At 43.7% G+C, this 24,971-nt stretch overlaps 1 protein-coding gene and 1 long non-coding RNA gene across 5 annotated transcripts in view; both read left to right on the forward strand.

Annotated features, from left to right (window-relative positions):
* The window catches only part of BLTP3A (bridge-like lipid transfer protein family member 3A), a 1,189,163-nt gene that overhangs the window by 250,466 nt on the left and 913,726 nt on the right, over positions 1 to 24,971 (forward strand). The window lies entirely within an intron of this gene.
* LOC138669806 (uncharacterized) lies at positions 2,897 to 3,874 on the forward strand. Of its 2 annotated transcripts, XR_011319236.1 has the most exons (4): positions 2,897 to 3,001; positions 3,094 to 3,174; positions 3,485 to 3,560; positions 3,852 to 3,874. It is a non-coding gene; the product is annotated as an uncharacterized lncRNA (long non-coding RNA). The 2 variants fall into 2 exon arrangements; XR_011319235.1 differs by having other exon boundaries at positions 2,897 to 3,174.

Below are 24,971 nucleotides of genomic sequence, written 5' to 3' on the forward strand. Positions count from 1 at the left end.
CTTACCCAGGAGAGGCCAATGCTTGTTAATAACTCTCTCGATTTTGGGCATAAACGGGTGAAATGTGTGGACAAATGGAACCCTGTTCTCATTGGTATTGACTAGAGGTGGTGGTGGAGGTTGTAGAATCCGGGCTTTTTCTTGGTCAAGTAGACGTTGCGGGTAATTTCTCTCCCTAAACTTTTGGGACATGTTTTCTAGGCGTGTGGGGAGTATTTCTGGGTCAGAGATAATCCTAGCCACCCTGGTGAATTGTGAGCGGGGAAGGCTATTACGTGTTGCCTTTGGATGGCTACTAGAGAAGTGTAGAAGACTATTGCAGTCTGTAGGCTTGCAAAAGAGATCAGTAGATAGACGGCCCTGATCATCCTTTCGGACAAGGGTGTCCAGAAAGGAGATTTGGTTGGAGTCATGGTGCATAGTGAACTGAAGCTCAGGGTAGATGGAATTGAGGGTCTGATGGAATGCCCGTAATGTATCGGTGGACCCTGTCCAGATGAAGAAGATATCATCTATGTAGCGTAAATAGCAGTTAGTGTATTCCTTATATCTGGCATCAGTGTAGACGAAACTCTCCTCAAATGAATTCATGTACGCATTAGCGTACGCCGGTGCGACGTTCGAGCCCATCGCGGTCCCCTGGCATTGTACGTAATAGGTATCCTCATAGAGGAAGTAGTTCTCGTAAAGAACCAATCTCAATAAGTCTATGCATAGATTTATATAGGAGGTGGATTTACCAGAGTTCTCTAGTAGTGATCTGGATGCCGCAATGCTTTCTCATGGCTGATGGATGTGTAGAGACTATTTACGTCCATTACCCTCAAATCCACCTCCTATATAAATCTATGCATAGACTTATTGAGATTGGTTCTTTACGAGAACTACTTCCTCTATGAGGATACCTATTACGTACAATGCCAGGGGACCGCGATGGGCTCGAACGTCGCACCGGCGTACGCTAATGCGTACATGAATTCATTTGAGGAGAGTTTCGTCTACACTGATGCCAGATATAAGGAATACGCTAACTGCTATTTACGCTACATAGATGATATCTTCTTCATCTGGACAGGGTCCACCGATACATTACGGGCATTCCATCAGACCCTCAATTCCATCTACCCTGAGCTTCAGTTCACTATGCACCATGACTCCAACCAAATCTCCTTTCTGGACACCCTTGTCCGAAAGGATGATCAGGGCCGTCTATCTACTGATCTCTTTTGCAAGCCTACAGACTGCAATAGTCTTCTACACTTCTCTAGTAGCCATCCAAAGGCAACACGTAATAGCCTTCCCCGCTCACAATTCACCAGGGTGGCTAGGATTGTCTCTGACCCAGAAATACTCCCCACACGCCTAGAAAACATGTCCCAAAAGTTTAGGGAGAGAAATTACCCGCAACGTCTACTTGACCAAGAAAAAGCCCGGATTCTACAACCTCCACCACCACCTCTAGTCAATACCAATGAGAACAGGGTTCCATTTGTCCACACATTTCACCCGTTTATGCCCAAAATCGAGAGAGTTATTAACAAGCATTGGCCTCTCCTGGGTAAGGCCTACCCCAACATCACCAGCTTTTCCTCACCACCTCTTATGTGTAATAGGAGAGCCCCCAATATTAAGGATAAACTGGTTCGGGCAGACGTAGGCAGCCTACGCCCTACAACTAACCAGACTGTACTAGCTCCACATCGTTTAAGGACATTTCCTTGTCTCAACTGCGCCTCCTGTTCTAATGTCATCAAGTCGGACAGCATAACACACCCCAGGACAGGTAAGACCTTCCCGATCCGTGGCTACTATACGTGCAACTCTAACTTTGTTGTTTACGTTATAAAGTGCCCATGTGGACTCATGTACGTAGGAGAGACCACCCAGCACATAAAAGATCGTATAGCAAGCCACAAATCGACCATTCGCTGCAGCAAAACTTGGTTACCGATCCCTGATCATTTTATCAAATGCCGACACACGGTGGCGCAGTTTAAATACCAAGTCATCGAGCAGGTCCCTAGACCCAGGAGAGGTGGTAACCACATTAGACAGCTCAAAATGAGAGAGACTTATTGGATCCACAAACTGGAGACCCTAAGTCCCAAAGGCCTCAACAGAGAAATTGATTGGTTACTATAACACTATGCTAATTCTCTAATTCTTTACCTTCCAGACACGTTGAGTCCACCATCCAGTAGGTGAGTTATCTAGCGCATAGTTCTAGATTTTTGATTTTCATCAATTTTTGATCTTCATTTATATTTTCTTTTTTCTTTTTTTGAGCATTTTTCCTATTTATCCTAATTATTTTTATTTTATTATTTATTATTTTTTTTTATTTTTTTTTTTATATTCATTCTTATTTTTTCCTTTTCATTTCAATTTTTATTCTTCTATTTTGGCTCATTTACTTATTTTCCTTTTTCCATTTTTTGGTATTTATTTTCATTCATCTTTGCCCCAATTGTTGTTATTTTTTATTGGTTTTTATTTTTACCTTGGTATCTTCACCCATGTTTTCATGTTTTTTTCAGGATTTTTTTTTTTTTCTTTTTTCCTCCTTGCTTATTTATTATTTATTTTTTATCCCCTCATATCCATCTCAGCTACTATTTGTTTTCTGCCGCAACATATAACTAGTCTTTTTTGCCCCCCTCCCTTTACCAACTTCCATCTTCCTACAGCGAGCCCTGCAATTCATTACAGGTTAATTACATTGCTAGCATCCATTACCAGGACAATGCTCTCATATCCACCCCCTTCCCCTTACACACTCAGAAGCGCTTAGCCACTCCCACTCAAGGGCAACTTCTTGCCCATACTCTCACACAGAGCTCAGTGCGGAGGCGTGGCTCTGATGTCACTTCCAGTCCGGTACTTCCTGTCCGGCGCTATTTGAGGGCGGCAGCCCCAGCCACTCTCACTTTCCAGGTCTCCCCCCAGGACATCGCAGCAAGGCGCGGGATGCGCCGCTAATCCTCCCAGGGACCCTTTTCAGGTATACATATGCCGCCTCTTCTCTGGCCATTTACGGCCACTTTTTTCCTGATATCATCCTCTGACCCCTCGTACCTGTACCTATTTTTACAGACCCACTAGGTGTCTAACGGCCCTCACCACCCAGATTCTGTGCTCCCGGGACACTTCTGCCCGGACTGGCTTTATTATAAGGTACAGCATATGTTTACTCTGTCCCGTGTGTTGCTAGTTTCAAATGCTCTTGTGGTTCCCCTTTATGGTACTTTATCCCAGTACCCTACACCTATCAGTTCTATGGCTGGACTAACTCCATTATCGCCTATCTGCCCTTTTGGGCCCCCATAGCATTATTATTCCTCTCCTATCTCTATAACCTGACACTACTCTCTAATATATGCCACACTGGATACACGTGTCTGGATCCCACCCTCCTCCGTTAGGCTCTATCGACATTCCCTACTCTTCATTCCTATTTAATTATGTCATCTTGCCACTATGACAGGTTGTGCCTTAACAAGGGATCGGTCGTACACCCCCTACCACTGCCACTATTATGCATCTATGTCAAAGGACTTGAGGTAATACACTGTACAGTTCATTACCATGCTTCTCTATTATTATACCTTGTTTATTATTGTACCCTGTTACTAGAACCTTTTGTTGTTCCTGACCATACTACCTCGCCTTCTAGGTTGCTTTGTACATAATAGTTCTTCTCGTTGTCTTATTGGTGTTTTATTATTGCATGTACTGTTTTGTTTTCTTGTTTTGTTCTCCTCTTGTAATTTTCTCCCCCCCCCCCCCCTTTTTTCTTTCTATAATGTTGCCCAATGTAAAACATTGTCTTATACAGTTTCTTTGCTTTTCAGTAACCCCATGAGTAAGGCCCGGGTAAGTCGAAACGTCGGGTTTTTTGTCTATTTCAAATGAATATGAATGTGGCAACCACTTCTTTTTTGTTTTCTTCAATAAAATTGGCATACACTTTTTGCATCTTACCAGTCTTGAGTGTGCGGTAATCTTTTTTGAATGATTGACTTGACCTCACGGTCAGTTTACCAGCACCTCCTTGTCCCTGACCTGAGTGCACACCATTTACCTTGTCAGCCTCCAATTGGCTGGCGGCTGTTGTTAACTATTGACGTGCGGGCACGCGTCCGCACGTCAATAGGAAACCGCCGCAGGCAGCGCCGGTAGGGGCCCAGTGAGCAGATGAGACGGGGCCCGATGCGGACCCCCTCTCTCTGCCCACCGGGTCGGGGGCACACAAATGCCGGCGGCGGTGGGCAATTTGTGCGGTAGCCCAGGGCCCCCCCACACCACTGGGCCCTGGGCTACCACCCATATTGACCCTCTGATAATCCGCCCCTGGCGTAGCTATATCCATGGTGTTACTAAATATTCACGATAGCTATTACATTCAACAATGCCTGACAGTTTGTCCATGATCACACAATCAAATTCAATGCATATCATAATACATATTATTCTATTACCCCAATAAGGAGTGTACAGCTTATAAATAGAAGCACATAATAACAGCAACATATAATGAAAAATATATGTCATAGTAGTCTGCAGAGACAAGGATAGTATAATCAATACAACATATCACACAATATAGCATATGGTTTGAATGGCAGCTGTGTTTCAAGCGTCCTTAATAGAGCGAAAAGGCGGAGAGATGAATATGAATGCCTACCCCAGTTCAACGTAAACACGAAATAATCTAAAAATATATAAAATAAATAGGATGGAATTAAAAACAAGCACAGTCACTCAACTGCATGTCAATACACTGCTCACTTAACGAACTATAGATCACAGGAATGGTACATAGCTGAGCGTCTCATTGAGTCCATGAGGATGGACTGTATTTAAGGTCCATATCCAACGGGTTTCTAATTGCGCTAGGCGTTGCAAGATCCTACCGCCTCAGATCCCTACATCAATCATGACAATACCTTTGACGTATAATAAACTGCTATCACAATTGTGATATAGCTTAAAGTGCCCCGGTAGAGTTTTGAGGGAGGATGCATCCTCCTCTTTAGCTGCTGCCAGTATTCTCATCACGTGTTCCCTGACCCTAACCTTCAATTGATGGGTGATCAGTCCTATATATATCAACGAACAGGGACAAGACACATAATAGATTACTTTTTTAGATGTACATGTAATAGATTTAAATATCTTAAATTCTTTAGTCCTTGAAGAGTCTACAAATGTATCATCTTTGAATGCATTTATACATGCCCACAATGGCCACAGGCTTTGCATCCTCCTCTCTTCTCATATATTGTGTTATCTAGAAATGTTTTTGAGGATCTCCCACATAGTGACTCTGCACCAAGTGGTCACACAAATTTTTAGCCCTCTGATATGTGATTAATGGTTTGTCTGATATTAATTTAGCAATAATTGGATCCGTCTTTAAGATGGGCCAAGATTTATCCAATAATTTTCGCACCTGTTCAGAGCGGGAATTGAAGTTAGTCACAAATCTAACCTCACCTGTTTTCTGTACCTCACTGCCCATCCTATATAAAAGAGAATTCCCATTACTATGTTTGGCCCAGAGATAGGCTTTTTTAATCATAAGGTGACTATATCCCCGTTCACTAAAACGGCTCTTGAGATCTCTGGCTTGTATCTCAAAATCCCCGTCTGTCGAGCATATGCGTCGAAGACGCAAGAATTGGCCTATTGGGACCGACCATATGAGCCGGATGGGAGGAGGACGCATGAAGCAACATGTTTGTTGATGTAGGTTTCCTGAAAATGGTTGTCTGAATAATCCCTTCCTTATCCCTAGTCAGTGTCACATCCAAGAGTTCAATTTTATCTTTGACAAAAGTGGCGGTCAAATGTGTATTCCGACTGTTATCGTTTAAGCTCACAACAAATTCCTCTAAGGACTTCTGACTGCCCTGCCAGACCAAGAAAATGTCATCTATGTAGCGCGTCCAAAGAAGGACGCACTTCATAGACGACTGTTGGTCAGACAGTAGGAGGTTCTTCTCCCACAGCCCCAGGAAAAGGTTAGCATAGGAGGGCGCAAAGGCTGTTTCCATGGCTGTCCCCCAGAGCTGCAGTACGAAGAACCCCTAAAAATGAAAATAAAATATGTGAGCGTGAATTCAAGGACTTACAGTAGGAGAGCCCTCAAACCAGGAGAAAAATTCGACATTGGTAGAAAAAATTCTGTAGCTCGCAAGCCGTTACTTTATGGTATATCTCACATCAGGCGTGAACAGACAAATAAAGTGACCTCGACCATGGTACTCATATAAAACCAAGTTTTCTATTAGAAAACTTGTTAATGGTACAGTGTCCCTCAGAGGGGAGGGACGTTGGTAATTATAAATTTTATCAAACAATTGTGGATATATGTGCTTTATGGTAGTATCTAATGACAATGTCCATTGTTCCCATAATAGTGTCAGCGTCGAGTGTGAGACTACGAGGGGCGATCCAAAAGTAATGATAATCAATACTAAACACAATGAATATAGTCAAAAAATATTTATTTTTCTACATAGTCTCCTAACAAGTCTATACATTTAGTCTATCTCTTTTCTAAACTTAGAATTCCCTTTGAAAAAAATTCTTGATCTTGACCCTCAAAAAAATCCCCAACAGCGGTTATCACGTCGCTATTGTCGTCAAATTTCTTGCCCCGGAGGTGTTCCTTGAGCCGAGGAAAGAGAACGAAGTCACTGGGGGCTAGATCTGGTGAATAGGGGGGGTGTTCCACCAGTTGAAAGCCCGCTTCTTGAATGGTAGCCATGGCAACAGCAGCTTTGTGAGCCGGCGCGTTATCTTGGTGAAACAACACTCCAGCCTGCAGTTTGCCGCGCCTTTTCTCCTTGATAGCCTCCCGCAATCTTCTTATTTGTTCTGCGTAGTAGGAGCCCGTAATAGTGGCTCCCTTCTCCAAATAGTCCACCATAATAATTCCTTCAGCGTCCCAAAAAACCTTCCCTGCTGAGCTTGACACTTTGAATTTCTTCGGCGTCGGTTCGTCGGCTTGTTTCCATGTCATCGATTGTTGTTTAGTTTCGGGATCAAAGTGGTGGATCCAGGTCTCGTCCATGGTCAAAAAACGTGACAAAAAATTTTCCTTGTCTGCTTGGAACTTTTCGAGATTTGCTATTGAAATGTCAACTCGTTTCTTCTTTTGTTCGTCGGTTAACATTTTTGGCACCCAACGCGCGGAGACCTTTCTCATATGCAATTCTTTTGCAAGGATTCTTTGAATACTGCCATATGAGAGCCCTGTGACCTCAGCTACATGCCTGATAGTCACTCTTCGATCTGCCAATACAACTTCTTCAACTTTTTTCACGTTTTCTTCATTGAGGGACGTGGATGGGCGTCCTTCACGATGTTCATTTTTCGTCGATGTTCTTCCCAGCTTAAATTCTTTGGCCCAGCGTGCAACTGTGGAATATGGAGAAGAGTCCCTCAATGTTTCCACCAAGTCGCTGTGTATGTCTTTGGTAGTCATTTTTTTCAAGCAGATGCTGCGCGTGCGCAGATGGACATCGCGGCGGCCATTTTCCTGAAGCCCCGGGAAGCAGGAGACTCCATCTGCGCACGCGCGGCCTCACCGAGAAACCGCTGAATAGCGGCGAGCGCGCTCTTTTTCTACAGCTGCGCAGTGCATTCGGCACTTGCGCATGCGAGAAGCACTACGCCACCAACGGGAACTTAAGATGTGGGGGAGAAACAGCGCTGTGACCACGCCCATCCGACCTGACCAGCCTGATTGACAGGCGAAAAAAGACACTTTTGTAAGGTATTTCGGCAGCATAGGTAGGGAATCAGAGGACAAAAAATACCCTATTGTAATGCACAGCTCAGGCCCTATTTAACGGTATTTTTATCTCCTACTGAAAAACGGGGTGACAGGTTCCCTTTAACAAAAAAGTGTGAAACAACTGAAAATATGACTTATATTCTAGGTAGACACTAGGGTTGAGCGACTTTTACTTTTTTAGGATCGAGTTGGGTTTCGCGAAACTCGACTTTGTCAAAAGTCGGGTCGGGTGAAATCGGCCGATTATTGCGAAAAGTCGGGGGCCGACTGAAACACGAAACCCAATGCAAGTCAATGGGAAATCAAAGTCGGCAGTGAGTGGAGGACAGAAAAACACCTACAGTGCCCATTTTAATGCCAAAAACATCAATTCTTATTACTTAAGCTTGCCAACCTTAATTTACTGTATAATAATAGTTAGACATTGAAAACTGGGGGTCATTTGGCTAAAGTTGTGGGGGGGTAGGGCTGGCTCAAGATTTTCGTGGGCCCAGGAAACGCGGAATGCATCACGGCGGTGGAGCAGGGAGAGGTAAGTATTTCAACTTTGCAAGTGCTGTGATCCTGAGCAAGCAGGGAGGGCCCACTCGTTGGCACTGGCACATATACATAGTACGGCAGTGTGTTTGACGGCGGGTGGAGCCTCCCACGGCCAGAGGCACTTTTGCGTACTATGAGGGGCCCTGTGCCAGTGCCAACGAGTATGCCCCCCCTACCTGATGAAGGAACCTGCACTTTCATCTGCACCTTCCTCTTTGTCCCCGTGTAAGGTGGTTTAGTATGCGGGAAGGGGAACCTGACTTTCAGCAGGGTCAGATTCTGGCTGTGTAGAGTGCAAGGGGAATGTAGTGGTCTGGGTCAATGTACCAGCAGACTCATCTAGCAGTGGCTGGCCAATAGGCAGGATGAGGAGGAAACACAGATATAGGCCCAAATAATAAAGTAGGCTAAATGCAGTTCAAAATTGGTAACAGGACTAAACAGGCGGCATTGCTTTTTTCAGTGGAGGTTAACTGTAATGAGTGGCAGACAGCCAGACACAGTTAGTAGGCCCTAATGATAAAGTGGGCTAAATGCAGTTAAAAATTGGTAACAGGACTAAACTGGTGGCATTGCTTTGTTCAGTGGAGGGCCACTGTAATGAGTAGCAGACACAGTTGGTAGGCCCAAGTAATAAAGTGGGCTAAATGCAGTTCAAAATTGGTAACAGGGCTAAACTGGTGGCATTGCTTTGTTCAGTGGAGGGCCCCTGTAATGAGTGGCAGACACAGTTGATAGACCCAAATAATAAAGTGGGCTAAATGTCTGCCAAAAAATAGTTGATAAATAAACAGGTGGCATCGCTAGGTACAGGGGTGGGCTCCTCTGCTGAGAAGCAGACAGTGGTAGTAGGCGCAAAGTATTAACTGGTCTAAATGGAGGCCAGGGTCCCTGTATATTTTAACTATCATGTATCATTTCAACAAATTTGTTTTGGCAGTGCCATTGAAGGACTTAACAGCACAGACTACACAGTGGTGGAGCAGGGAGAGGTAAGTATTGCAAGTGGTAGAGCAATGTTCGAGCTGGGGGGAACACTCTCGTGGGCGGCGGTACTGGCACAGGGCCCCTCATATTATGACGGTGTGTCTGACGTTGGTTGTGCACCACCACCGTCAGAGACACTTCATTGTACTATGAGGGACCCTGTGCCAGTGCCATCGCCCAAGAGTGGGCGCACCCACCGGTCCAGGCAAACGGCACTCGCAAGGGTGCTTGCGCCAGGTGGTGACAACGGCCCTGTGGGGGGGAGTCAGCCCATTTAGGGAGGTATAAAAATGGCCTACGGTGGACATTCAGCAGCTGCAAATGGAGGAATTGGAGAAATCAGTAAGAGGAGGCCAAAAGAAAGAAATTTTTCAGGCAAACTACGTGTCAGCCAGGGAAGCGGGGCAAAATAATTTGAAATCCATGATTGGTTCATTTTAATAAAGGTTAGATCATCAACATTCTGGGGAGCAAGACGTGTCCTTTTTTTGGTCAGTATTGAACCAGCAGCACTGAAGACTCTTTCTGATAGCACACTAAAAGCAGGACAAGCGAGCTCCTGTAATGCATATTCTGCCAATTCAGGCCAGGTGTCTATTTTAGATGCCCAGTAATCAAAGGGGAATGACCTGTGAGGGAGAACATTGATAAGGGAGGAAAAGTAGTTCTTAACCATACTGGACAAATGCTGTCTCCTGTCACTATGAATCGATGCAGCAGTACCTGTCGTGTCAGCAGTCATTGCGAAATCACTCCACAACCTGGTCATAAAACCCCTCTGTCCAACGCTACTTCGGATTTGTGCACCTCTAGCACCTCTGCCATGTTGCCCCCTACGGCTCGTGTGAGAACCATCACCATTGCTGTGTGCTGGGAATGCCTGAACCAAACGGTCTACAAGAGTTGCTTGTTTGGCAGCCAATATTGGCTCACGGTTCTCATGTGGCATGATATTTAGTAATTTTCCTTTATATCGTGGATCCAGGAGGCAGGCCAACCAGTAATCGTCATCGGTCATCATTTTGATAATGCGGGGGTCCCTTTTAGAATACGCAAGGCATACTCAGCCATGTGGGCCAATGTTCCAGGTGTCAATTCACTGCTTGTGCTGGGTTGAGGAGCACTTTCTTGCAAATCAACATCACTTGTGTCCCGCAAAAACCCTGTACCTGACCTTGCAACGACAACAGTTTCTATTGCCCCCTTAGAAGCATCCTCCTCCCATAAATATTCATCCCCATCACCCTCCTCCTCCTCTTCGTCCGCCACCTCGTCCAGGAGAGTTGCCTCAGCAGACAATGGCTGACTGTCATCAAGGCTTCCCTCCTCCTCGGCTGCCGACGCCAGCTCCTTAATGTGCGTTAAACTTTGCATCAGCAGACGCATTAGTGGGATGCTCATGCTTATGATGGCGTCGTCTGCACTTACCATCCGTGTGCATTCCTCAAAACACTGAAGGACTTGACAGAGGTCTTGTAGCTTCGACCACTGCACACCAGACAACTCCATGTCTGCCATCCAACTGCCTGCCCGTGTATGTGTATCCTCTCACAAATTAATTACAGCCCGCCTCTGTTCGCACAGCCTCTGAAGCATGTGCAGTGTGGAGTTCCACCTTGTTGCAACGTCAATTATTAGGCGGTGCTGGGGAAGATTCAGCGATCGCAGATGGTTCAGCATACGGCTGGAGTGTACGGGCGACCGGCGAACGTGCGAGCAAAGTCTTCGCACCTTCAGGAGCAGGGCTGGTAACTCTGGATAATTTTTGCACCACCAGGTTCAAGGTGTGAGCCAGGCAAGGTATGTGTTTAAGTTCTGAAAGGGCTATTGCAGCCATAAAATTACTTCTGTTATCACTGACTACCTTGTCTGCCTCAAGATGTACACTGCCCAGCCATGACTGAGTTTGTTGCTGCAAGTACTCGGCCAGTACTTCCGCGGTGTGTCTGTTGTCGCCCAAACACTTCATTTGTAGCACAGCCTGCTGACGCTTACCACTAGCTGTTCGATAATGGGACACCTCGTGAGCAACACTGGCAGCTGCGGATGGAGTGGTCGTGCGACTGCGCTCTGTGGACGAGCTTTCACTTCTAGAGGAGGAGGAGGGGTGGCGAACGCCTACAGCCAACTGTTTCCTAGACCGTGGGCTAGGCAGAACTGTCCCACTATGGCTGTCCCCTGTGGACCCTGCATCCACCACATTAACCCAGTGCGCCGTGATGGACACGTAACGTCCCTTGCCATGCCTACTGGTCCATGCATCTGTTGTGAGGTGCACCTTTCTACTGACTGATTGCCTCAGTGCATGGACAATGCAGTCTTTGACATGCTGGTGGAGGGCTGGGATGGCTATTCTCGCAAAGAAGTGCCGACTGGGTAGGTCATAGCGTGGTACTGCGTAGGCCATCAGGTATTTGAAAGCCTTGCTTTCAACCAACCGGTAGGGCATCATCTCTAACGAGATTAGTCTAGCAATGTGGTCATTATTAAAACCCTGTGTACGCGGATGAGAGGATGAGTACTTTCTTTCCCTAATGAGAGTCTCTTGTAGGGGTGAGCTGGACTGAAGTGCTGCATATGGTGGAACTAGCGGTGGGGGTGGTGGACATGGCAGATTGAGAGAGGGTTGGTGATGGTATTCTTGATGTTGGCCTACATACAGTGTCTCCTACCAAAAATCTTGTGATTCCCTGACTGCTTTGGCCTTGCGGCGATACCTCCACATTTGCTGCTGGTGGTGTCCTAATCGGTGGGTTTACAGTGAGGGAAGCAATGTAGTGTTGCTGACTACCTTCATTCTGAGCAGGTGCACCAACGGTACGGGACGTTTGGTAGTTAGTCCAAGCTTGCAAGTGCATGCTGGTTAAATGTCTACGCATGCAACTTGTATTTAAATTTTGAAGATTCTTCCCTCTGCTAAAGGTCTTTGAGCATTTGTTACAGATAACTTTTGACTGATCATTCAAATCTTGGTTAAAAAATTGCCACACTAAACTCTTCCTACTATGAAATACCTTTTCAGGCATTGCACGCTGTGCTACTTTCACCAGATGGCCATGCTGTCCTAAAACTGGTTTTGTTTTTGACAAACGTTTTTGGCCTGATACGGGTCTGCCAGATGACAGCTGTTGCGATGTAGATGGCTGCTGTGGATCATCCTCTTCCGCTTTTGAGCTACTGGCAGCGGCACCCTCTTCCCCCAATGGCTGCCAATCTGAGTCAACAATTGGGTAATCTGTTATGACCTGGTGGTTAGGAGCACCCGGAATGACCTGATAGTTAAACCTCATACAGGACGAGCTCTGGGATGTGGGAGCTGTGCTGACCGCAAGCCCTAATCCTATCACATACACTAGAAATAGCCGTGGAGCGCTCCTGACCAGACCTAGGCGCCTCGTCACAGCCTAAGAACTATCTAGCCCTAGAGATAGAAAAATAAGCCTACCTTGCCTCAGAGAAATTCCCCAAAGGTAAAGGAAGCCCCCCACATATATTGACTGTGAGTAAAGATGAAAGTCACAAACGCAGAAATGAAACAGGTTTCAGCAAAGGGAGGCCAGACTTACTAAATAGACAGAGGAAAGGAAAGGTAACTTTGCGATCAGCACAAAAGCCTACAAAAGACCACGCAGAGTATGCAAAAAAGACCTCTGCACCGACTCACGGTGCGGAGGGGCCACTCTGCATCCCAGAGCTTCCAACTAGCAAGACAAAATCATGAAAACCAGCTGGACAAGAAAACAAAGAACAAATAATGACTATCAGGAACTTAGCTTCTGCAGGAGAAGGCAGGTCACCAGAGAGATCCAGGAGCGAACTGAACCAATGCAAAAACATTGACAGCTGGCATGGAGTAACGATCTGAGAGGAGTTAAATAGAGCAGTCAACCAAAGGATAAACCATGTCACCTGTGTAAGGAACCTCAGAAGCAGCAGCTTCACTCACAGCCACCAGAGGGAGCCCATAGACAGAACTCGCCGAAGTACCATTCACGACCACAGGAGGGAGTTCAACAACAGAATTCACAACAGTACCCCCCCCCCCTTGAGGAGGGGTCACCGAACCCTCACCAGAGCCCCCAGGCCGATCAGGATGAGCCAAATGAAAGGCACGAACAAGATCGGCAGCATGAACAACAGAGGCAAAAACCCAGGAATTATCTTCCTGACCGTAACCCTTCCACTTGACCAGTTACTGGAGTTTCCATCTCGAAACACGAGAATCCAAAATCTTCTCCACCACATACTCCAACTCCCCCTCGACCAACACCGGAGCAGGAGGACCAACGGAGGGAACCATAGGCGCCACGTATCTCCGCAACAACGACCTATGGAACACATTATGGATGGCAAAAGAAGCTGGAAGATCCAAACGAAATGACTCAGGATTAAGAACTTCAGAAATCTTATATGGTCCAATGAAACGAGGCTTAAACTTAGGAGAGGAAACCTTCATAGGAACGTGACGAGATAACAACCAAATCAAATCTCCAACACGAAGTCGGGGACCAACACAACGCCGGCGGTTAGCGAAACGTTGAGCTTTCTCCTGAAATGTCAAATTGACCACCACATGAGTCCAAATCTGCTGCAACCTGTCCACCACAGTATCCACACCAGGACAGTCCGAAGGCTCAACCTGCCCTGAAGAGAAGCGAGGATGGAAACCAGAATTACAGAAAAAAGGAGAAACTAAAGTAGCCGAGCTGGCCCGATTATTAAGGGCGAACTCAGCCAAAGTCAAGAAAGACACCCAATCATCCTGATCAGCAGAAACAAAGCATCTCAGATATGTCTCCAAAGTCTGATTAGTTTGTTCGTTTTGGCCATTAGTCTGAGGATGGAAAGCCGAAGAAAAAGACAAATCAATGCCCATCTTAGCGCAAAAGGACCGCCAAAACCTCGAAACAAACTGGGAACCTCTGTCCGAGACGATGTTCTCTTGAATGCCATGTAAACGAACCACATGCTGGAAAAACAATGGCACCAAATCAGAGGAGGAAGGCAGTTTAGACAAGGGTACCAAATGGACCATCTTAGAGAAGCGATCACAAACCACCCAAATGACCGACATCTTTTGAGAAACAGGGAGATCAGAAATAAAATCCATGGAAATATGCGTCCAGGGCCTCTTCGGGATCGGCAAGGGCAAAAGCAACCCACTGGCACGAGAACAGCAGGGCTTAGCCCGAGCACAAATCCCACAGGACTGCACAAAAGAACGCACATCCCGTGACAAAGAAGGCCACCAAAAGGATCTAGCCACTAAATCTCTGGTACCAAAGATTCCAGGATGACCAGCCAATACTGAACAATGAATCTCCGAGATAACTCTACTAGTCCATCTATCAGGGACAAACAGTTTCTCCGTAGGACAACGGTCAGGTCTATCAGCCTGAAACTTTTGCAGCACACGCCGCAAATCAGGGGAAATGGCAGACAAAATTATCCCTTCTTTAAGAATACCCGCCGGCTCCGGAACACCTGGAGAGTAAGGCACAAAACTCCTTGACAGGGCGTCAGCCTTCACATTCTTAGATCCCGGAAGGTATGAAACCACAAAATCAAAACGGGAGAAAGAGCGACGATCGAGCCTGTCTAGGATTCAACCGTTTGGCAGACTCGAGATAAGTTAAATTCTTGTGATCCGTCAAGACCACCACGCGATGTTTAGCTCCTTCAAGCCAATGTCGCCACTCCTCGAATGCCCACTTCATGGCCAACAACTCCCGATTGCCCACATCATAATTGCGCTCAGCAGGCGAGAATTTTCTAGAAAAGAAGGCACAGGGTTTCATCACCGAGCCATCAGAACTTCTTTGCGACAAAACAGCCCCTGCTCCAATTTCAGAAGCATCAACCTCCACCTGAAAAGGGAGCAAAACATCTGGCTGGCACAACACAGGGGCAGAAGCAAAACGACGCTTCAACTCCTGAAAAGCCTCTACAGCCGCAGAGGACCAATTGACCACATCAGCACCTTTCTTGGTCAAATCAGTCAACGGCTTAGCAACACTGGAAAAGTTAGCGATGAAGCGACGATAAAAATTAGCAAAGCCCAGGAACTTCTGCAAGCTCTTCACAGATGTCGGCTGAGTCCAATCGTAAATGGCCTGAACTTTAACAGGGTCCATCTCGATAGTAGAAGGGGAAAAAATGTAACCCAAAAATGAAACCTTCTGAACTCCAAAGAGACACTTTGACCCCTTCACAAACAAGGAATTCGCACAAAGGACCTGGAACACCATTCTGACCTGCTTCACATGAGACTCCCAATCATCCGAAAAGACCAAAATGTAATCCAAATATACAATCATGAATCTATCCAGGTACTCTCAGAAGATGTCATGACTGAAACACAGATGGAGCATTAGAAAGCCCGAATGGCATAACCAGGTACTCAAAATGGCCCTCGGGCGTATTAAATGCCGTCTTCCATTCATCACCCTGTTTAATTCGCACAAGATTATATGCACCACGAAGATCTATCTTGGTGAACCAACTAGCCCCTTTAATCCGAGCAAATAAATTAGACAGCAGCGGCAAAGGATACTGAAATTTGACTGTGATCTTATTAAGAAGGCGGTAATCAATACAAGGTCTCAAAGAACCATCCTTCTTGGCCACAAAAAAGAACCCTGCTCCCAATGGTGACGACGACGGACGAATATGACCCTTCTCCAAGGATTCCTTTATATAACTCCGCATAGCGGCGTGCTCTGGCACGGATAAATTAAACAGACGGCCCTTAGGAAACTTACTACCAGGAATCAAATCAATAGCACAGTCGCAATCCCTATGAGGAGGTAGGGCCCCAGATTTGGGCTCTTCAAATACATCCCGGTAATCTGATAAAAACTCAGGGACTTCAGAAGGAGTGGAAGGTGAAATTGAGAGCAATGGAACATCACCATGTACCCCCTGACAACCCCAGCTGGACACAGACATAGATTTCCAATCCAACACTGGATTATGGACCTGTAGCCATGGCAACCCCAAAACGACCACATCATGCAGATTATGCAACACCAAAAAGCGAATATCCTCCTGATGTGCAGGAGCCATGCACATGGTCAATTGAGTCCAGTACTGAGGCTTATTCTTGGCCAAAGGCGTAGCATCAATTCCTCTCAATGGAATAGGATACTGCAAAGGCTCCAAGAAAAAACCACAGCGCCTGGCAAACTCCAAGTCCATCAAATTCAGGGCAGCGCCTGAATCCACAAATGCCATTACAGAATAGGACGACAGAGAGCAAATCAGAGTAACGGACAAAAGAAATTTAGACTGTACCGTACCAATGATGGCAGACCTAGCGAACCGCTTAGTGCGCTTAGGACAATCGGAGATAGCATGAGTGGATTCACCACAGTAAAAACACAGCCCATTCCGACGTCTGTGTTCTTGCCGTTCAGCTCTGGTCAAAGTCCTATCACACTGCATAGGCTCAGGCCTATGCTCAGAGAATACCGCCAGATGGTGCACAGCTTTGCGCTCACGCATGCGCCAATCGATCGGAATGGCCAAAAACATAGACTCATTCAGACCAGCAGGCGTGGGAAATCCCACCATGGCATCCTTAAGGGCTTCAGAAAGACCCTTTCTGAAAATTACCGCCAGGGCACATTCATTCCACTGAGTAAGCACAGACCACTTTCTAAGCTTCTGACAGTACACCTCCGCTTCATCCTGACCCTGACACAAAGCCAGCAAGATTTTCTCTGCCTGATCCACTGAATTTGGTTCATCATAAAGCAATCCAAGCGCCAGAAAAAACGCATCAACATCACGCAATGCCGGATCTCCTGGCGCAAGGGAAAATGCCCAGTCTTGAGGGTCACCACGCAACAAAGAAATAAAGATTTTTACCTGTTGAACGGGGTCACCAGAGGAGCGGGGTTTCAAAGCTAGAAACAGTTTTCAATTATTTTTGAAATTCAAGAACCTAGATCTATCCCCAGAAAATAAGTCAGGAATAGGAATTTTAGGCTCTAACATAGGATTCTGAACCACAAAATCTTGAATGTTTTTTACCCTTGCAGAGAGATGATCCATACAAGATGACAGACCTTGAATGTCCATATCTACACCTGTGTCCTGAACCACCCAAAGGTCTATGGGAAAAGAAAGACAAAACACAGTGCAAAGAAAAAAAAATGGTCTCAGAAGTTCTCTTATTCCTCTATTGAGATGCATTAATACTTTGGGCCAGCTGTACTGTTATGACCAGGTGGTTAGGAGCACCCGGAATGACCTGATAGTTAAACCTCATACAGGATGAGCTCTGGGATGTGGGAGCTCTGCTGACCGCAAGCCCTAATCCTATCACACACACTAGAAATAGCCGTGGAGCGCTCCTGACCAGACCTAGGCGCCTCGTCACAGCCTAAGAACTATCTAGCCCTAGAGATAGAAAAATAAGCCTACCTTGCCTCAGAGAAATTCCCCAAAGGTAAAGGAAGCCCCCCACATATATTGACTGTGAGTAAAGATGAAAGTCACAAACGCAGAAATGAAACAGGTTTCAGCAAAGGGAGGCCAGACTTACTAAATAGACAGAGGATAGGAAAGGTAACTTTGCGATCAGCACAAAAACCTACAAAAGACCACGCAGAGTGTGCAAAAAAAGACCTCCGCACCGACTCACGGTGTGGAGGGGCCACTCTGCATCCCAGAGCTTCCAGCTAGGAAGACAAAATCATGAAAACCAGCTGGACAAGAAAACAAAGAACAAATAATGACTATCAGGAACTTAGCTTCTGCAGGAGATGGCAGGTCACCAGAGAGATCCAGGAGCGAACTGAACCAATGCAAAATCATTGACAGCTGGCATGGAGTAACGATCTGAGAGGAGTTAAATAGAGCAGTCAACCAAAGGATAAACCATGTCACCTGTGTAAGGAACCTCAGAAGCAGCAACTTCACTCACAGCCACCAGAGGGAGCCCATAGACAGAACTCGCCGAAGTACCATTCACGACCACAGGAGGGAGTTCGACAACAGAATTTACAACAGTAATCTATCACCACCTCTTCAATGTCATGTGCACCTTCCTCTGTGTAAGGTGCTATAGCATTCTGGACGAGGCACCATAGTCTCATCAGGGTCACATTCTGGCTCTGTACACTGCGAGGGCAATGTTGTGATCTGAGTCAATGGAACAGCATAATAATCTAGCTGTGGCTGTGCATCAGTGCATTCCATGTCCGATTGATCTTGTAATGGGCAGTTAACAATTTCCCTTTCTAACCCAGGCACGGTATGAGAGTAGTGTATAATAGCCATGATCCGTCAAACTCAATCTGACAGGTGCCCCGCCTTTATCAAAGTGTATCAAAATGTGTAACCCCTCCCCTCCTCCTGTCAGCCAGATGTCCTTGAGGCTGTCTGATTTCCCCTTTTGATATCGTTTGATATACTTTAATTTGTTGTAGTTTTGATATTATTCCCGTATTTTGTGGAATAACACATGTTTATAATTATAGCCTAGTCGTGTATTTATTTTACACGTGGTTTATAACACCTTTCTCATTTGTTTTATATTAGATTTTATACGTAGCCCCGAGTTTGATTCTGTAAGCTTTGTTTTATTCACAGTGTATTCATATAGTCCAGAACTTAAAGCTGTTTATATGTGTCTCTACTGAACACTAGTACTAAATGGTGAACATTAACTAAATGTTTATTTTCACAAACAGAGAATCTGCTGTGGGTCAGCGGTTTATAACACCTAGGTCAATTGTTGTTGTATTTGCTATCCCTTCATGCTGTTTGGCGATCTTTGTGAAGCAGAACTTTGTTTTATAACACATTTGTACATGTAGATGTTATCTGTGGGGCATTGTAAGCTGTGTTTATTCACAGTGTAGCAGATTTTCTCCTTGTGGCTGCCTTATATACACAAACAGAAGAGTTACTGGACAACTTATTTCTATATATATATTATATATATATATATATATACAGTGGGGCAAAAAAGTATTTAGTCAGTCAGCAATAGTGCAAGTTCCACCACTTAAAAAGATGAGAGGCGTCTGTAATTTACATCATAGGTAGACCTCAACTATGGGAGACAAACTGAGAAAAAAAAAACCAGAAAATCACATTGTCTGTTTTTTTATCATTTTTTTTGCACATTATGGTGGAAAATAAGTATTTGGTCAGAAACAAACAATCAAGATTTCTGGCACTCACAGACCTGTAACTTCTTCTTTAAGAGTCTCCTCTTTCCTCCACTCATTACCTGTAGTAATGGCACCTGTTTAAACTTGTTATCAGTATAAAAAGACACCTGTGCACACCCTCAAACAGTCTGACTCCAAACTCCACTATGGTGAAGACCAAAGAGCTGTCAAAGGACACCAGAAACAAAATTGTAGCCCTGCACCAGGCTGGGAAGACTGAATGTGCAATAGCCAACCAGCTTGGAGTGAAGAAATCAACAGTGGGAGCAATAATTAGAAAATGGAAGACATACAAGACCACTGATAATCTCCCTCGATCTGGGCCTCCACGCAAAATCCCACCCCGTGGGGTCAGAATGATCACAAGAACGGTGAGCAAAAATCCCAGAACCACGCGGGGGGACCTAGTGAATGAACTGCAGAGACCTGGGACCAATGTAACAAGGCCTACCATAAGTAACACACTATGCCACCATGGACTCAGATCCTGCAGTGCCAAACGTGTCCCACTGCTTAAGCCAGTACATGTCCGGGCCTGTCTGAAGTTTGCTAGAGAGCATTTGGATGATCCAGAGGAGTTTTGGGAGAATGTCCTATGGTCTCATGAAACCAAACTGGAACTGTTTGGTAGAAACACAACTTGTCGTGTTTGGAGGAAAAAGAATACTGAGTTGCATCCATCAAACACCATACCTACTGTAAAGCATGGTGGTGGAAACATCATGCTTTGGGGCTGTTCCTCTGCAAAGGGGCCAGGACGACTGATCCGGGTACATGAAAGAATGAATGGGGCCATGTATCGTGAGATTTTGAGTGCAAACCTCCTTCCATCAGCAAGGGCATTGAAGATGAAACGTGGCTGGGTCTTTCAACATGACAATGATCCAAAGCACACCGCCAGGGCAATGAAGGAGTGGCTTCGTAAGAAGCATTTCAAGGTCCTGGAGTGGCCTAGCCAGTCTCCAGATCTCAACCCTATAGAAAACCTTTGGAGGGAGTTGAAAGTCCGTGTTGCCAAGCGAAAAGCCAAAAACAATCGCTGCTCTAGAGGAGATCTGCATGGAGGAATGGGCCAACATACCAACAACAGTGTGTGGCAACCTTGTGAAGACTTACAGAAAAAGTTTGACCTCTGTCATTGCCAACAAAGGATATATTACAAAGTATTGAGATGAAATTTTGTTTCTGACCAAATACTTATTTTCCACCATAATATGCAAATAAAATGTTAAAAAAACAGACAATGTGATTTTCTGGATTTTTTTTTCTCAGTTTGTCTCCCATAGTTGAGGTCTACCTATGATGTAAATTACAGACGCCTCTCATCTTTTTAAGTGGTGGAACTTGCACTATTGCTGACTGACTAAATACTTTTTTGCCCCACTGTATATATATATATATATAATATGCCCCAATGTTACAACACACGCAAGTAAGAAGCGGCGTGTTTTATACGAATATAAACCAAAGACACGATATTGTAAAAATTAAAAAAGATTTATTTCTCACAATAAAACAACAGCTCAAATTTTAAGTTAGCTAACAGCATGATGCTGGCAAATGCATCTTTGCGGTATACTTTTAATGTTTTTGTGTAAAATCGCGGTCAGACAGGCACGAACACACACACACACACACACACACACAACACAGAACCCACACACAACAAACACACAGAACCCACACACACAACACATACAACACACACGAAATAGACATTTAGTTCAAGAAAAGCACATCCAGCCCATGAATGGCAGCGCTTCCCAGGACTCACATTCAAAGATGATATTTCATATTTTTTTATTTCATAACTTAAAATAGAAGAGATACAACGCGTTTCGGATACAGTATATATCCTTCTTCAGGTATCATAAAAACACCGTACAAATCCTACTAGTATAAAATTCAATTACACTTATATATAGTATCACACCTTTTATCCCAGTCTCAGAAACTTGATTTGGGGTGTGGACCAAGTTCAGGAAAACACCCACTGATTGATACAGCCTTGTTAACATTGATGCAAGAAAGAGAGAGAAAAAAAAATAATAAAAATAAATAAAAAAATATATCAAAGGGAAAAAAAAAAAAAAAAAAAAATCCTCTAAACTCTCTCTATGATATCATTCAATCCATTTGGAAATAATGTTCCCAAACGATATATCCAAAACGTTTCTTTCCTGTTTAAAAGAGCATTCCTGTTTGCAACTCCAGAGGGTATCTGCTCCACTGGAGTTACTTTTATGTTAAAAATGTTATTATGTTTAAGTAGTAGATGCCTTGAGAGACTATGTTTTAAAAAGCCATTTTTTGCTCTATTTCTGTGGCCATTAATGCGGGACCGCAGTGTCTGTACAGTGCGTCCCACATACTGCAAACCACAACTGCATGTGATGACATATACAACATGATCACTACTACAGGTGAGTCTTTGTGAGATTTCAAAGACATCACCAGTATTATTGCATTTAATAGTTTTAGCCCCATGATCTAGGATCCCACAGGTGCAACATTTTTTGGAGTTACATTTAAAAACTCCGGTGCCTTGAAGAACTCCACATAAAGTTTGATCCTTATTTTTATAAATGTTTTTTCTTTTTGGATCCAACTGTTTTTTTAATTTACTGGGGGCCACCAAATTTTTCAAAGTTTTACCCCTTCTATATGTAATCCCTGGTTTATCAGGGAGATGTTTTCCCAAGACAGGGTCACGCTTCAAGATGTACCAATATTTAGAAAGCACAGTTCTTATGATTTTATTGCCCCTATTGAATGTTGTCACAAAATTCAATTTCCAGCAATCATCACTTTTTTCCTTACCAGTAGTCAAAGTATCCCCCTTCCTGGTTTTTCCTTTTAAACATTCTTCCTGTGTTTTTATTTTGTTGTCCCTATATGCACCATTTATCAAATTTTTCGGGTATCTTTTTTCTTTAAATTTTCTTTTTAAAATTTTAGACTGAGCTACATAATCAGATTCTCTCGTACAATTCTTTCTGATGCGATAAAATTGGCTGTGGGGTATATTAACCTTCCACTTCTTGTAATGTGCACTATTGAAATCTAAAAAGCCATTTGAATCCACTTTTTTGAAGTGGGATTTCGTGATGATTTTTTTACCACTATGGCTGATCTCTAAATCAAGAAATACCATTTTTTCTTTATTAATTTGTGATGTAAAGGTAATCCCCCAGGTGTTATTATTGAGCTCCTTTATGAATTGTGCTGCTTCCTCCTCTGTCCCCTTCCATATGATAATCAGATCATCTATGAAGCGCTTATAAAGCCTTATTTTGTCATAGAAAACAGGCTTAGAAAGTGACGATGAGGACTCGAATCGCCCCATGAATAAGTTTGCGAAACTTGGCGCGACCCGAGTCCCCATCGCGGTGCCGAGCAACTGTAAGTACAGTACGCCTTCAAAAATGAATACATTGTGTTCAAGAATGAATTTCAGACCCTTTAACAGAAAATCTCTTTGTTCGGGGAGCATCTCTGTCTTTGCTAAATAAAAACCCACTGCATTTACCCCCATTTCGTGATCTATGTTGGAATATAATGAATTAACATCCAATGAGATAAAGGAATAATTATCTTCCCATTCAATATCCCTCAGCTCCTCGATTAATTGTGTGGAATCTCTCAAATATGAAGGAAGAGACTTTACTAGATCTTGTAGAAACAGGTCAATATAATGAGAAAGATGACAAGTTAAAGACCCTATTCCTGATATAATTGGTCTACCAGGTGATTTTTCACAGTTCTTATGCACTTTTGGTAGATGATAAAATAACGCCATGGTTGGTGCAGGATTTGATAAAAACCTTTTTTCTGTTTTATTGAGAATGTTCCTCTCGTAGGCTTCCTTAATCATATGGTGATAGTCCCGAACAAAGGATTGTGTAGGATCTTCTTTCAGAATTTTGTAATATCTCATATCAGACAATATGTTCAAAGCTTCCTCAATATAGTCAGATCTGTTTTGCACAACTACTCCCCCTCCTTTATCAGCTTGCCTTATTACTATGTCTGTATTTTGTCTCAAATCCTCCAATGCCATTTTCTCTCTTTTAGAGATATTGTTCTCCTTTTTTATCTTGTTTTTTCCAGTTCCATGCTTTTGGATTTTATGTTTATTATTATTATTTTCCCATTTCCTAAATTCTTCAGATACTAATGAAAAAAAGGTATCTATATTTGGTCCTCGGTGTTGATGAGGATTAAATAGAGATTTTGGGTGTACCTCCTTATGGATATATTCCCTTTCTTTATTTGTCTCTATTGGGATCAGTATTTTTGGGGGATCCCCAATGTCCCCATTTTTTTCGTTCAACAAGAAATGCCTTTTAAGAGTGAGTTTACGAGTGTACGCATTTCAATCGAGAAAAAGATCGAATGCATTCATATCTTGAGCAGGGCAGAAATTTAGTCCCCTACTTAAAATTTCCATTTCTGAGGAGGATAAAATATGGGACGATAAATTAAATATTTTAACCAGAGGCGGATTTAGTTGTTTATAAGTTTCAGGGTTCCTTGTTTTTTTACATATTCTCAGATATCTATTAGATCCCTTTCCTCTTTTTCCTCTTGCTCTACTTTTCTTTTTTTGGATCTTGATATTACAGTTGGTGCGAAGTAATTTGTAATATGATTCTTTTGTATTGGACTGAAAATTTGAGCTGTTTGTGAAGAACTGATTAGTGGTGGTAAAATTATTTCTGAAACACTTGGACGTGTGGGACCTATCTCTAAAAAAGAGATGTTGGATACTACTGAAGATGGTGATAGAGTGGGCGCTTGTAATACTGTGGTGAATGTAGATGGGGATTCTGTATGATCATGGATAGTTAGTTCATTTATATCAAATTCAACATTGGAAATTTCCAACCTGTGGGAAGCAGTAGGAATTTCCAATGGGGGAAGTCCAGGATTAGGGAGAGGTAATGTTGGAGCATTTTTCATTATAATGATCCTGGGCTCTAATGGAATGTTTTTTTCAATGGGTGGAGGTTTTTTCTTTTTTGCATTTTTATTCAATATGGTGTGAATGTTCTCGGGGGTAGACGTATTTAGAGGTAATTTAATTTGAGATATAGTTGTTTCAATATCATGTATATTTTTTATATTTGAATTGATTATAGTCCTTGTTTGTTTTAAACCTAATTCCTGTGGGACCAGGACTTCTGTTCTTAAATTACTAGGTTTTTTCTTTGTTGGTTCATTGATACCTATCAGCTTTTTATTCCTGATTGGTTCCTTTGACATTGGTTTAGTTTTAACAGTATCCCTACGAAAATTTTTTATTTTTACATCAACTAGATCATTTTCAAATACTTTGAGTTTCCTGGTAATGTCATCATTCACCAAATTAAAAAAATGTAAACTTTTAAACTTTTCAAGTTCAAGTAATTTCTTTTCACAAATCATTGTGGCTTTACTGGCTAGCTCAGCTCAAT

The sequence above is a fragment of the Ranitomeya imitator genome, chromosome 3, assembly GCF_032444005.1.
Source record: "Ranitomeya imitator isolate aRanImi1 chromosome 3, aRanImi1.pri, whole genome shotgun sequence".
Taxonomy (NCBI): Eukaryota; Metazoa; Chordata; class Amphibia; order Anura; family Dendrobatidae; genus Ranitomeya; species Ranitomeya imitator.